This window comes from Sinohyriopsis cumingii, chromosome 1, assembly GCF_028554795.1.
Source record: "Sinohyriopsis cumingii isolate HCF-2022 chromosome 1, ASM2855479v2, whole genome shotgun sequence".
Classification (NCBI taxonomy): domain Eukaryota; kingdom Metazoa; phylum Mollusca; class Bivalvia; order Unionida; family Unionidae; genus Sinohyriopsis; species Sinohyriopsis cumingii.
The window spans coordinates 92,780,965-92,796,968 of NC_142961.1; positions in this window are offsets into that span (position 1 = coordinate 92,780,965).

Genomic DNA, 16,004 nt, shown 5'->3' on the forward strand with positions numbered 1-16,004 from the left:
CTGTTTCCATTTGGTGGGTAGTTGGTCTTTATCCCATATCCTATTAAAGAGTTTGATTATGGCTATTGTTATATTGATAGGTAGTTTTTGTAGATAATGTAACCTAACTGATCCTTACCAGGGGATGTTTCGTTTTTGGATCGTAGGGCTATCTTCCATTCATGTACTGTGATGTCGCTATTTAGGTGAGATTCTTTTGTTCCTTGGTCTTGAAACATTTGAAGTGGTGAAAGGAGCAATGTCTACGACCGACTGTATCGCCTTCCTCTCTTGACCAGTGTATCACACGTCTTCCTATTCTCTCCAGTAGTCCTATTCTGAATGCTTCGTCTCTTTCTGGACTTCCTAGTCTTCTATTCTGATCACATCATCTGTTTCCGAACTTCCGTCTTCGGACTGTCCCGTCTCTCCCAGAAAGCTGGAGTATCTTGCCAAAGCATTTTTGTTGTTGAGGAATTCACAATCTCTGCGCGGTTATTGTCATCCACGATATAGTTCTCATCTAGTGTGTCTTTAAACGAATCATTGTCTTTACAGCATAATAATACAACCCACGATGTTTGCTAATGAAGACCACCTCTATGACATCCGTTTTCTTATGACGAGCGCCAGAGGGAAATCAAAATCCTCAAGTAGAAAAAGCGTGGTGGGTGCATTGAACTTTGCGGTAGGTCATTCAAGTCATGGTTCCTGGGCTATTGTTAACACTCCTTTGCCGTGGGTGGTTCAATTTCCTGAACCATGTAATATTGATGTTTGTTTCATTCATAAAAGCAAAATTGTCTCTCTGAACGTTTGAAAAATGCTTACATCACAAAACCCTGATTACATTTAAATACTAATCGATATACAAAAATTGACGATATATAATAGTTACGACAAACAACTACATAAAGAGCTAGTGCGCCAGAGATTTACAGCTGAGACATTGTGCTGAAAAGCAAATGGACATTCATTTCTTTATCTACCATATCAAATTCGTGCATGTCTACACTAAAATACTAGTACGTAGGCTAAAAAGGTAAGGATGCATGTTTCAACCACTTCGTAAAGGACATGGAAATGTTCATTAAAAATCATACACGATGAAATGTATCTGTGGATCCTTGCTCCAAATTGTTGCACAATGGCTATAGTACAAATCACCTAGATCTAAGTCACTTTTTGCAGCTATTATCTATTGGCGTCATGTTGGAGAATTTGATTACACATACCTTTACATGACATTTTTCGCTTTATTTGCACCTTGTCCAACGCAATTCGTTTGAAAATTATAGTATAGATTCCTCGACAAACGCTTAACGGCAAATTCAGTGATAACGTTCTTGGACATTTTAGGTACAGTCATGCAAGTGGGGTGATCCCTAGTACTAATATTAGTACCCTTACTCGTACCTCGTGGACAGGGTACTAACGTGAGCATATACGTGTTAATGGAGCAAGCCGGGTGTGACTCACACCCGGCGCTCTTTTAGCCCAATATCAACAATTTGAACATATTCCTTGCATATAATCTAATAAATTGAGTAGTCCTCTTATTTCATGTTGGAAGTATCGAAAATCATTGTATAAATAGTTCTAAAATCTCGTTTACCTCTTTTAGCCGATATTTTCGTTTAGATCGTCCGCCATATTATTTCAAATAATGATTACTTCCGTTCTCAGCCTCGTTTGTTTGTGTGCCATATAAGGACACTGACGCCTTATTTGGAAATGTAAACAAATCGTAGTAAAAATTTGGGTCAGAAATTCTGCGCATTAAAAGTAAATACGGTTTATCGTCAACTTTGAAATACCACCAAGAAGCGATTATTTGCCACTTGATTGATAATAATATGGCGTAGAATATCCAAATATGGTCTGGCAAGCCTTACGTAGAAAAGGGGTCACGGCGAGAGTCTCGCGTTATCTGTCATGGCGGACAGGATGAGGTTAGAGTAACCATGCCAATTTATTTCATCGTGTAAGGGCTTAATAAATTCAAAATAAGCCAAACTTCTTTCACAACATGTTTATACTTATGCAATTGATTTCTACACTGTTTGTTTTTCTGACTTTAGTGATGACTTTTTTTGCTCCATTACATGATATGGGATCAGTTCGTAGCCTCAACCACAACAAAATCAAGTGTTGAGGCTACGACATCGTAGCTAGGTGATCCCGTGCTATGATGTAAGAGGGAATGCGTCTGCGGTTGGGAAGAAGTTGTACTACAAGCACGAACAGATGCGCTACAATGTCGTCATTTATACATACAGCCTGGGACAAAAGAGGCAGGATGTATGTCATGTCTTTTATTTTAGTTCTTTCATAATACACATTTTTTCGTACCATTATGTTCCTTCATACACGTAAAAGACAGTAGAAACAATTCATATTTATTTTAGTTAAATTTTACTTTGTGCTAAATTATCATTTCGAAAAAATGTCGTATGTACGAGCTAAGAATAAAAACTTAAGGTAACTACTCTATCCCATTCATAGTTGAATAGCCATAGAGGAGATAAGATCTTCGCTATCAAAGGTTCCGATAACCCTATCGACACTTTGGCGGATCGAACAGCTATATCCATGCTTTTGTCCTAGCGACATATATTGGATTTTATGTGTTGCCACCCTTAGCGCGTTATGCCAACTAACCAATAGCTTTGTGCGTTGTACATCGGCCGAAAACAGTGGAGGCAATTGACCTAAAAAGGATACTTTGTAAGTTTAACATCGAAAGGATGGCCATGTCCCAGAGGGAATCCATTACAGTTGTATTTGAGTGAAAGGTGTTTGTGCAAACAGGGACCGACAGTGGAAAATTGTTTATTTATAAGTCCATTCAAGTTGCGTGCTCCTCTTAATTCGATTTGATTGGGTGTGGTGGCTTGCACAGACGCGAAGCACGGAAATGTTTGTTCGATACGCCAAGGTGTAGATATGGTTATCAGAACCTTGGCTAGCGAAGATGAGGAGATGAATGAAACTGCTAGTGACTTCTTGTTCACATGATCTTACCTAGATTCCTCCTGCACTAGTAATAGTTCATTCCTATATCAACTTTCTTGACCGAGTCTAATGCCGAACTACCACTGTAAAAGTCCATAGCTATCTATAAATTTAGTCTGGAAATATTATTATGACAATTAAAATGCAGATCACTCAAAAATCACGACTGAATAAACTTTGTTATAGTTCGAGTCCCGACGAAGAATCCAAGATGGAAGGTGTATCCTGTAGAATGCTGTGTTGTGGTCTTCAGTTCCTCGTAGAAACACAAGTAATCCGGAGCTTGAAATCCGAATAAATCTTTAAGAACTGTCTTTGTTCAAGAATTCCGTTTGAGGACAAAAATATTTACAGAGAAACGAATTAATCCTTTTGAATCCGAATAATCTGAAGAAAAATTAGCGTACAACTCAAAAGCTGGCTAGAACAGAGGGAAACGACTTCACATCACGCGTTTTTAAGCCCAGGCTGAGATCTCTTTCTCTCTAAGCAATGGTTCAAAACTTGAATAATGCGTAAAACAGATGCCCGGATAAGGGTCACGTGATCATTTTACATATTAATAAAAATCATGTAGCCCCTGTATGTCCTTGATAAGAAACAATCATTATACTCCGAGAATAAAAGTTGTTTACTTCACTAAAAACTATTTACAAGTCGAGGGTCACGTATCCAACACAGCCTCGATCTCAACCTTATTATTCCCACAATAAAAATAAATTAAATATAACTTGTTCACTTGGCTGTTACTAATTTTGAATTAAAGTCGGGAACCAGGTCAGCCTTACTACATTATTTTGACATATAATGAAATTAAAACACGTACAAACAATTAAATCAGATATAAATTAAATCAAATATACATAACATTATTTTTTAAATTAATATCAATAAATGCGCTTACATGACCCGTGTGACTTTTGCTATAACAGCGAGCATACAACAGTAAGATTCGCATCTGTTGTTGGGCAGTGGCTAACAGCGAGCATACAACAACAGGATTCGCAATATATTGTTTGGAAGTGAGTAACAGAGAGCGTACATCAGAAGGATTCGCGTCTAATGCTGTGCAAAGTTGACCCTTGAGGTGTTTGTAACGCTTTTCTGGGATTGGTAAAGGGAGCCTGGAGGCGTGATGACTGATGGTTCGGCTTAGAAGTCACGTGATGATGTTAGTGAGTGAAAGAGCTAATACTGTACAAAAGAGGTGATCAAGCTGGATTCAGCCACGTTGATAACACATGTAGTAGGAACATTGCCGCTATTGCTCTAGTGTAACTTCAAGAATGTCACTCCCACTAAGTAAACTTAATTTAAAAGGATATAACACAATGACACATTTTGAAACGTATTTTATGATATTGGATAAATAATCTTGAGTTCATATCAATATTTTATGGATACATCCTCTTGAACATTTACAGAGAGACCGTTCCGGTGGCCTAGTGGTTAGAGCGTCCGCCTCGGATGCGCGAGGTCATACCAAAGACTTTGTAAAAAATGGTACTAACGGCTGCCTCTAGGTTCTCAGCATTCAGTGTTAGGACTGGTCGGCCTGGTGTCCGGATAATGTGACTGGGTGGGAAATGATGTTACATGTCTGCGGCATGATGTACTAGTGTTAGACATCACTATAAACTGTTAGACTGCAGACATTGGAGCGATATGACTGGAAAATTGTTAAAGCTACGTTAAAAATCAAATCACACACACACACACACACACACACACACACACGTACAGAGAATTCTCATTTATCGTTCTATGACTTATATGTCCTGTCAAATCAGATAGAATGCCCCACCCCACCTCTGACATGCAGTTTGTCACAAATTAGTTTCTTGGATGTCGACAGATCAGAAAAAATATCCATTTCATGGAATGGACTGTAGTCGTCTTAGACAGTTGAAGAACAGGAGTTATTTTCTGTATCACTTTTTCTTCATTTCTATTCGTGACTTGTGTCCCAGATATAGTTATAGGAATACAGATTCAAAAAGTTCGACAATATTCCAACTGTGACTTTGACTCAGTAACCACGAAAACCCGCAGACAATTATTAATACAGGTATATGTATAACCGTAAAAGAGGTCCTGACTATAACTTATTGATGTAGGAAAGATTCACTGAGTTCGGAGATTGTGAGTGCCCATGACCCGCACTTGACATGAAAATCACAATACGATATGAACAGTTAAGGTGAAAGGGGACAGTTTCGTAAATTGGCCCCTGGCAAAGTTCTTAAAGTAAGGGTATTTGTTTTTTTACTGTTTGAGCTATTATTGTGTAGTAATTAAAGATATGGATATATTTGTGAATTTGGTCTTTTCCGGCAGAAGAACAACACAAGTTCTTGAAATTGATGTGAAGCATGTACACCTCATATAGTCATTGCACAGTACATAGCCTTTGAAATATCAATAGTCGGCTAGGAAGCAAAGTTAGCCACTTATAGCAGTATACACGTTGATTTAAGGCAAGTAGAATATCTCAAAAACCGCCTGGATGACAATTAATTTGTATTTTATCAAGTTATTATGTACATAATGTTTTTCAAAATTATCACCCAGAGTAAAGGGCTTGTGTTTGCACTGTGAGCATCACCTGTTCTCAAAAATGGCCATCGGACACAAACAAATGCATGTATAAATTTGGCAGTTGGGTGCATCAACTTTTTCTTCTATGAATTTCCACTGACTTGTCAGGTCATGGCAATGATATTCATATGTTTGCTTTATTATACCTATCCAAACATATAAACCTTTTTGACCTCACTCATGTATTTAATTTTTTATGATTTTTTATATTAGGCAGGTGTATGCAACGTTCAGTTTGTGCATAAAAATTGACCCTTGCACCTGAAACATTTTACCGACGACATCATTGTGATAATAGCAATGATGATAAAGCATGCTACATGCAAGGGAAAGCGTTCTTACTGAGTTTGATTAATTAAATGCTAGTTACTTCCCTTGGAGCAGGTTTTTGTAATGTTCGAATTGTCATATTTGCCATTACTCTTGTAATTCGGCCCAATGGCTTTAAACGAGCACAGCGGAAATACTATCATTGTGATTAATTTTAACTGCTTGGAGTACTTAGGTTACATTATGGTAATTGGCATTAGGTACAATTTTTTTTTTTAAACTGCCATTTGAACAATCAATCTATTTATTGTTCGTTATTTGCCAAAACATCACCAAACATTGACAGAGCTATGACATTCACTTTCTTGTTCTTATTGAACATGCAGTTGTTAACGATTAGGTTATTCACACATGGACTCAGTGATTAGGTTATTCACACATGGACTCAGTGATTAGGTTATTCACACATGGACTCAGTGATTAGGTTATTCACACATGGAATCAGTGATTAGGTTATTCACACATGGAATCAGTGATTAGGTTATTCACACATGGAATCAGTGATTAGGTTATTCACACATGGAATCAGTGATTAGGTTATTCGCACATGGAATCAGTGATTAGGTTATTCACACATGGAATCAGTGATTAGGTTATTCACACATGGAATCAGTGACTACTTTGGTTTAAGTACGTTACCACTATGGTGCGAAGATATTAATAGGTTGCTTTTTCTGATTCAAAACCAATTTAAAATCTGTTCGAATGTCCTTTTCAATGACTTTTTTGAGAAATATATTCATTATTTTAATGGTAATTTACTGCATATGTTTGTGCCTATTAGCAAATACATTAATACAATCTCAACGCCACGAAAATACTATGTTTACTTTCCGCTGTGCTCATTTGCAGGCTTATCTCCAGCATAAACCGTGTAATGATCAAAATTCTAACACAAACATTACAATGTAAACTGTATTTATTGGACGTGTGTTGTCCACCCCACCCCCTTTTGTGAAAGCGGATAACATATTACCCTTGTTATGTCCGTTTAATTTCCACTTTAGGACTTTAAAGCCGTTGAAGATTACAGGTTAAACTTGGTATACCCGTACATCATCATTAGAAGATGAGTCGCGTCCGCAGAGTAGTTGGTATGGAGTTTATCTTCAAGGTCAAGGTTACCATCCAATATTGTTTGTTTTCATGAACACTTTCATTTCAATTCTATAAATTTCAAGCCATTTGAGATTAAAGTGATCATACCTGATTTCAACGTTCACAGTCCTGAGGGGTCGAAAAGACCAGGGTGTCAACATATTAGAGGAGTTTGACGAACATTGGTCCCAGAAGATAACAAACAAACAAAAGCACGTGTTATCGCTATTCTTATATAAAAATAATTTTGTTTTGTTTTGTTAAATTTGCACTTTTGAGATGCAGTTTACATTTTCATTTGTCCTGATGTTTTGCAGGTAAATACGTAAAATTATAAAAACTCATACCGTCGTTTGATAGGCACCTGCAGCCAAAATACACACAGGTTACTGTGGAACAGAGGAGTTGAAAACTGACCTTGTTTGCATCATTATTTCTATCGCTCTGAGTCAATACTTAGTATTAAAGCAAAGTAACCCGTTTTTCTACTCGCTAAATTTCTCTTTTGTTTTTGCTACTGAAGAACAGAATAGGATGGCATGTTTTCAGACAATACATAAACGATGCTGAATGCTGAGGCCCGAAAAAAATAATTAGTATAACAACTCACCAGTCCATTAGGTCATCACTACCTCGTAAAGTTCGATGCTGATAAATGTATATGGCAACATTTATACACGTCATCCAACAACGCTGATCAGAGCTCACGTATTTTTATGTAAGAATAATGACTCTTAAGTGTGTTAAAACCCTCGCGCTTCGTGTTTGAACTTCAACCCTCGGGATTTGGCGAACCAATAACACAGAAAAAGGATAGAAAACTCCACGTATCCTTGGATGAATCTATACGCCATCATCAGAAGTTGAGTCGCGTGCCACACTGGGGTTCTATCATCAAGGTCGAGGTCATGGATCGATATTTTAACCTTTCCCTCACATTTACCCTTCTATAACTTTTAAACCATTTAAGATTATCGGACGAAACCTCATTTCTTACACATCATCATTAGAAGGTGTGTCACGAATCCCACTGTTTCTTCCGACTATAAAGGAAAAATCACGGCGCGGTATTATAAGTTTTTTCTCTTACTTCTATTCCACTCTATAACTTTTGAGCTTTTTGAGATTAAGCTATGAAATGTTCTATACTTATACATAATCATTAGAAGGTGCGTCGTTTAGGATATGTGGGTCCTATTTTCAAGGTCAAGGTTTCGGCTGGATATTTTCAGTTTTGCATCGCACTTTGCATCAGGTGTTTAACTTTAGAACAGATGACGATTACGGGATGAAAGCAGGATTTTTTGTGTCACATTCGTGGTCCTATCCCCATGGTCAAGGTCATAGGTCGATATTAGGCTGTCCATCACAATTTTTCCCTTTTATACCCTTCGAGTCATTTCAGCGTTAGGGACAAAACTTTGTATGCGTATATATTATCATTAGAAAGTATATTATGTACCACTTTGAAGGTCGTCTTTTCAAGGTCATGGTCATGATTCAGTTTTCTTATATTTTAGCACACATTTCTTTCCTCGTAATAAATTAAGAGCCGTTTCAGATTAAGTAAACTTGAATATTCATGCATTATTAATAGCAGGTGTGTCGTAATGTAGTAGATTGTGTATTTTCTGCACAACATGTCTTGCATTCCATGTTTAGGGTGAAATATTCAAGATCAAGGTGACATGTATGTATTTCATAGTTGCTTTTCTTTTTCCTTTACCTCTTGAAGCTGCGAGATGTCTGTATTTGATGGCATTCCATATGTCACAGTCAAAGTTTTACATTCAAAGTCAGGGTCGCTTATATTTTCCCCCTTTTCTGTACTTTTACTCTAATGTCCTTTGAGACAGAGACAAAAAACCTGGTTACTTTCCATTTCTGCATAATACCTCCACAGTTCTGATCTCGCGATCTCACCGCATTAGGCAGGGGGACACAAATTCACTGCATTTGCTTGTTGTATATCCAATTTATAATTTTTTCTAAATTTGGGATATCCAGATAATTTTAACCCGCTAAATTTTGAAGTTAACTTATCCAGAATTGTCAATTGAATCACAATTTGTGTCCTGTATTTCAATAGCCGACAAGCAAGCACATCGGGGGAATTTAAACACCGACCTTACCTTACAAACTCTGTATCAATCTCAAACATCATTTATCACTCAGTCTCAGGTATTTGGAGCTCTGGAATTGGGTAAGTAATCTTTGAAGGTGAGAAAAAATGAGAGGTCCAGAGGAAACAAAAGATTTGTAGTCATCAAAGTTCCAATAAATAAATTTAATAAATAAATAAATACATAAATAAACAAACAAATAAACAAACAAACAAATAATCTTTTTGTTTAAAAATCGGACTAGAATTTCAAAAAGTTGGATTGTGTATATTTGTCATTTGAAAAGACATAAAGACGCCTGAAATTGAAAATTATCTCTAGATTATTTGCTGTACATAATTACAAAAGTTCACAGCTGTCATAAGGCGTTAATATGGTTCCTAATTTAATTTCAGCAAGTGATTTCATTTCACTGATGTCCGGCCGAAATTGGCAAGCCAATATCACGAGCCAATAGTTAGTAAAATGTCTCCCAATTAGTTTAGGTAGTCAGTAGCATAAACCATCCGAAGCAGGCAATCAGACCAATGGGCACTGTTCATCAATGGAAAAAGAAAAGCGATTCAGTACTTACACTAAGGTCTCACTGAATAGTTTTGTATTATGATCCACCCCACCCCCATCCTCGTTTGTTTCGGTCAAACTGGATAGTTTCGTATTTTGACACCCCTCTAATTTTTAAGGTAGAATGCATGAACCTAATTATCATAAGCCTAGCATTTATAGATTCACACAGAAGCTAAATCTGTAATGTAGTTTAGATTTACTTTGAGTTAGGCTTGAAAATGGGATGGCTTGTTTGGTGACTGCTTGTCACAGACTAGCTAGCACTGGAGATCAAATGCGTAAATTGGGCTTCAAATTAACAGCCATTTTGGCTTACGTATTTACGTATGTCTGCTACAGAGGTAAATATATAACAATCGAGATGGATAGAGGGGTGATGAACAGTATGCTAATTTGTTAAAATACTATTGAACTTTATTCATGCAAAAGGCACATACTGATTATTTTAGCTGCCTTGTCACGGGAACATATTCAAAATAGCTCTTTGCTGTCAAAAATGAATGTATAAAAGAGGGGTTGGTAGCAGTCTTGGTTCAGTATAGAAACCATCAGTTGTATAAGAAATTAACCTGATTGCCGCAGTCAAAATCTCACATGCATGCTTTCTGCAAAAATCATTAGTTTGTTTTTAATTTTATCTTCATTGTAAAATTATTCTCATTTTTCTGCAATAGGTCATTTTCGGATGAAAATTCAGCAGATAAACTGTCGAGTGAGACATTAAGATAGAGAGCATGAGCCTAATACGCATGAGCTTTGTGTTTATAAATTCACATAAATCTGCAATTTGGTTTCTATTTACATTGAGTTGGGCATGAATATGGATTGGCTTTTTGGGGAACTGCCTTTTCACAATTAGAAGAGCATTGGGTTTAAATCCGTACCTTGGATTGCAAATGAACAGCCGATTTGGTTTACATATTCATGTGGTCTCGGGTCACAACTATTGCTTCTGAGTCAGGTACCCACGAATATAGTCCCAGACTAATTTTAGATCCATTTTTCATCGCTCAGTTTGGTGGTGATGCATAAATTAGAGTTGGCCATCTGTTGTATTTTCTCAGAGGAAATTGTTTATTCTTTATGGCATTATGGTGTGGTTGTTTGTGTTTATTTTGGCGACAGTGCACAGCGAGTAAATGAGGCACTGTTGCTTGTACGGATGATAAATCTTTGACCCACTGCACGTTCTTTTGTTTTCAGTCCATCATCTAAAACAAAATATCGGTTAACATATGCCAAGAACTTTGCGATGAGTTCATCTCTGAATATGCTTTACATTAACATATAATTTATTAGAATTTAGACACAATGAAAAGTTAATTACTGACAAACAAATGTAGGAACTACACATACAAAATAATTGTGATCTGATTCCTGCCAGTGTTATTATCTTTCAAATTTAAATTGAAATCTAAAGTTTATTATTAATGGTAGGCACACGAGATTTTAATATTTGTATATATTGACCCTAAAATAGAACTATCAAATATAAAATTTAAATTTGTAATTGTTTCTTCCAAAATTAAAAGTTTTAAATTATTACAGATAGGATGCTGTGTATAGTCTCTAAGTGCTTGATGCTCATTATTATCACCACGTATGTATTGCTAGACTAAATAAAAGTTCAAACTGTGGATAATTTTCAAATTCTGTCAGAGGAAATACTTTTAAAAAAAAAATCAGAATCAGGCCTTTATTCAAAACGTGACATATTTCTAGTTGATATTGTGTCTTTATACTAATTGGTATGGGTCCAATCAATTTTTGTGTATATAATGAGGTGATTATATGAATAATACATATCTGTTTGTATGGCTTTCAGTAATTGTTTATAAACGCATGAATTTTGCGGGGGTGGGGGGTGGGGGTCAATTAGTTACGACCGGGAGAGTTAGTTGCGTAAGCAATCTGAACCTAAAGCTAATATTTACTAAGCGTTTTGAACATAATCTTGTGACATATTTTCAGCTTCATTTGCATGATTATACTTGTCGATATATATATATATATATATATATATATATATATATATATATATATATATATATATATATATATATATATATATATGTATGCAGTATGATTTCCATTTGACCTATGCTGTGGGCATTTATGAACACATTTACATGGTACCGTGTGTGTGTGTGTGTGTCATTAGGATTTGTAACGTAGCTTTAACAAAGTTTCAGCCATCTCTCTACGAATGAGAGGATGGAGATGAAAAGTCTGTGGTTGAGCATACTCAGGATGTCCACGAATTCATTTTAAACTGTCAGAGAATGAAAAAGATTAAAAGAAATATAGCTGATAGGGATCAGATGTACTTTCCTGAGGTCCGTGTACTTTGGATGCAAGAACACAGTCAAATGTTTATATCTTGTAGAATGTTGGGGATCAAAATTTGACCTTCAGTGCATCATATAAAGTCTAACTGTACCCATGACTACTTTGCGAGTCACATGACTGGCAGTATACACTTAAAATATCACGTTAATCCAATCATGAATTTGCTTATGTATTCATATATATATATATATATATATATATATATATATATATATATATATATATATATATATATATATATATATATATATATATATATATATATATATATATATATATATATATATATATATATATATATATATATTAACTAAGCACGGCATTGGAGCAATATCTAATATCACATTCTAACGAATCATTCTACTTAATAATTGTCAACTGACGCTCTTAAAATGCACTAGAAATGTTCAGACAGATCATTTTATTTACGTTTGCACAACTGATCTTAATGTGTACATGGTACATGTCCCATATATGCAAATGTCCATCCTTGTTTACAAGTTTTGGTAACACTGGACAACAAATTTTTACAAAAGTCATGTTACTGAAATAAAATTAGTCAATTCTTATCAATTTTTATGTGCTGAACACGAATATGACAGTCAAATTGCAAAATTGGCTCTAGTTTTTTTGTAATCTGCAAGAAATTAATGTTTACATAACGAAATGCATTCCAATAGTAAAAGGTCAACTGTAATAGCCTACCTATAAAAAATCAAGTCATTGACTACATCTTAGATTTCTTCGCCTGTCTCTTGTACAGCTGTTCGGGAGCATCTCTGAGGAGTGTCCAGCAGTAGTCAGCCAGCATTGTAGTGGACCATTTTCCCTGGTATCTTTGTTCCATTGTTGCGATATCTTGATGAAAACGTTCGCCGTGTTCATCACTAACAATACCACAGTTGCTAGGAAAGAAATCCAAATGGGAATGAAGGAAGTGAATCTTTAGAGACATATTGCAGCCAAGTTTCTTATACTTCATCAACATGTCTTCTACTAGTTCCTTATAGTTTTCTGCCCTAACATTTCCGAGGAAGTTTGTAGAAACTAGGCGAAAAGCATTCCATGCTTGTTTCGCGTCACCTTCCAGCAAGTTGTTGAACCGGTCATCTTTGAAAAGCTCTCGAATCTGAGGACCCACAAAAACTCCCTCTTTAATCTTTGCTTCGCTGAGTCGAGGGAATTTTTCATGCAGGTATCGGAATGCTGGCAAAGTCCGGTCAATGGCTTTCACGAAGTTCTTCATCAAGCCTAGTTTGATGTGAAGGGGTGGTAGCAAGATTTTCTGAGCCTCAACCAGAGCTGGGTGTTGGATATTCTTCTCTCCAATGGCTACATTCTGCCTGTGAGTCCATTCCTTCCTCATGTAGTGCATTTCCCTTGCTCGGCTATCCCACTCGCATAAGAAACACATGTATTTTGTATATCCTTGCTGCAGTCCCATTAAAAGGGCAACTACCTTCAAATCACCACAGAGGTGCCAGCTGTACTTGTTATACTCAATGGAATTCAGTAGCTGCCTTAAGTTATCGTATGTCTCTTTCATGTGGACAGCATACGCTACTGGAATAGATGGAAGAATGTTTCCATTGTGCAAAAGCACAGCCTTGAGACTCAGTTTCGAAGAGTCCACAAATAGTCTCCATTCTTGTGGGTCATGAGTGATTTTTAAAGCATTCATGAGGCCCTCAATATCGGAACAGAATATCAGATTACTTTCCTTTCTGAAGAAAGGCTCCAATTGCTGGTGGCGCTTTCGATATGCAGTAATTGTGACATCTTCTTCTAGAAGATTCCATTGTTGGAGTCTTGATCCTAGCAATTCTGCCTTGTTCTTTGATAAGTCCAAATCACGAATCAGGTCATTTAGTTCTTCCTGTGTTATTCTGTGTGGGGTTGATGATGCACCACAGTGAAAATCTGGATCACTGCATGCTGATGGACCAGGAGAAGAACAGGTCGACTCACCTTTGTCTTCGTCAGATGAATCAAGAGAATATTCTGCTGGAGGTTCTGGAATAGGAAGTCCCTCACCATGTGGAACTGGTCTCAATGCAGACGGAATGTTTGGGTAGACTATTCTCGACTTCTTTCGCTTCGTTATTCCGCCGGAAAGAGGAGGAACCAAGCAGAAGTAACAGTCATTTAGGTGGTTGCTTGGCTCTCTCCACACCATTGGGACTGCAAACGGCATTGATGACCTTTTGCAATTCAACCACTGTGAAAGCTGTGTTGTACATGTAGCACAGCATATATGCGGAGCCCAAGGCTTGTCTTGGTCACCAACCTTGCATCCGAAGTAAAGATGATATGCCTTCTTCACTTGAGAATTGATACTTTTCTTCTGGTTGGCAAATGTCACTTCCCCACAAATATAGCAAAAATTGTCCGCGGTATTAACACACTTTCGAGGCATTACTGTTCTTTATTGTACGTAAATGGATAAAATAATAAGTTTTATGTAACAGTAGCTTGAACTGTCTCGCACAACGTCTAAAATATTTTAAATGCTGAACCTATCTGATTGGGCTTTATATAGTACACTGCTTACGTCAGCTTCAGCAGCCGCCTGGCATTAGTATAATAGGCCTACACATGTATAGTACACTGCTGACGTCAACTTACTTCAGCAGCCGCATGGCATTAGTATTGCATTGCATCAGAAAATGATGCAATCAACTGTGGATGATGTGAGCATGATGGTATTATGCAATGTTACATCATTATTCCGGATGTTGCTGCAGTCCTACTGGAGAAATTTACACAGTGAAACATAGAAAATGAGGTATATGAATATCTTCAAAACGAGAGCCAATACAAATTTTTCACGGTTATATTCGTGTTCGGCACACCAAAATACTACAGATTAGGGCCTTTTCAAGTCAGTAATGATTTCACTGTTGACCAGTGTAATCAGAACTTCACATTTAGTTGATGAGATGGGATCTATTAAAACCCATAGTTTATCTGTGATGCACATAAGTGCTTTCGTGCACTTAAAATATCCAAAAATGTTACCTCTATCGTGAATTAATGAAATTTTTCCTTTGTTATTAGGATTTACGGGAATTTGATTGGCTATGCCCTTTTGAAATATTCGGGTTCATATCTGTATGAGCCGAATTTTTTTAAGCCACACCCACCTGTATTACTTTTCTGTACATATGAGTCCTCAATGATGACTATATTTAGAAAATAGGATCACTCGAACTCAGACTTCTTACTTAAGATTTGAATTATGAACCAAATACTGGACCTTATTCAAATAAATGGTAAATGTTCGCTATTGATACAAGTAAAATTCACCTTATATGAATAAATAAACATCGTGTTCTTTCATATCTTGATGTGAAGACATAATGTTACCGTTCTAAATTCATCAGAGTATGTATTAATGAATGATATAAATCTGAATCCTGTTACAAAATAGAAAATGAAAGAGAAAAATATTTTGTGGCCACATGTAGGATCAAACCCACAAGTTTTGCGCTTGGTGCCCAATGCTGTAATCGACCTAGATATACATACACTTAACATAAAAAAGTACTAGATAATCTATAAAAGCCTGTAAAGTCTGCTTACATAAGATTTTAATTATGAACCAAATATTTGACTTTTTTCAAATAAATGAGACATCTTTGCTAATGCTACAAATGAGATATACATTAAATGAATAGATAAACATCATCTGCTTATATATATATATATATATATATATATATATATATATATATATATATATATATATATATATATATATATATATATATATATATATGGATATGAAGACATGACAGTACCGTGCGAAATGGTATTAACGTTATGCACTGTAATTTTTATACAGTCCTGAACATTGATGAAAATGAAGAACTAAATCGTGTTTTGCATGAAAACTTCAAACGTCTTTGTGGACGATGCTTTCTATCATGCAAGTATGGATTTTGA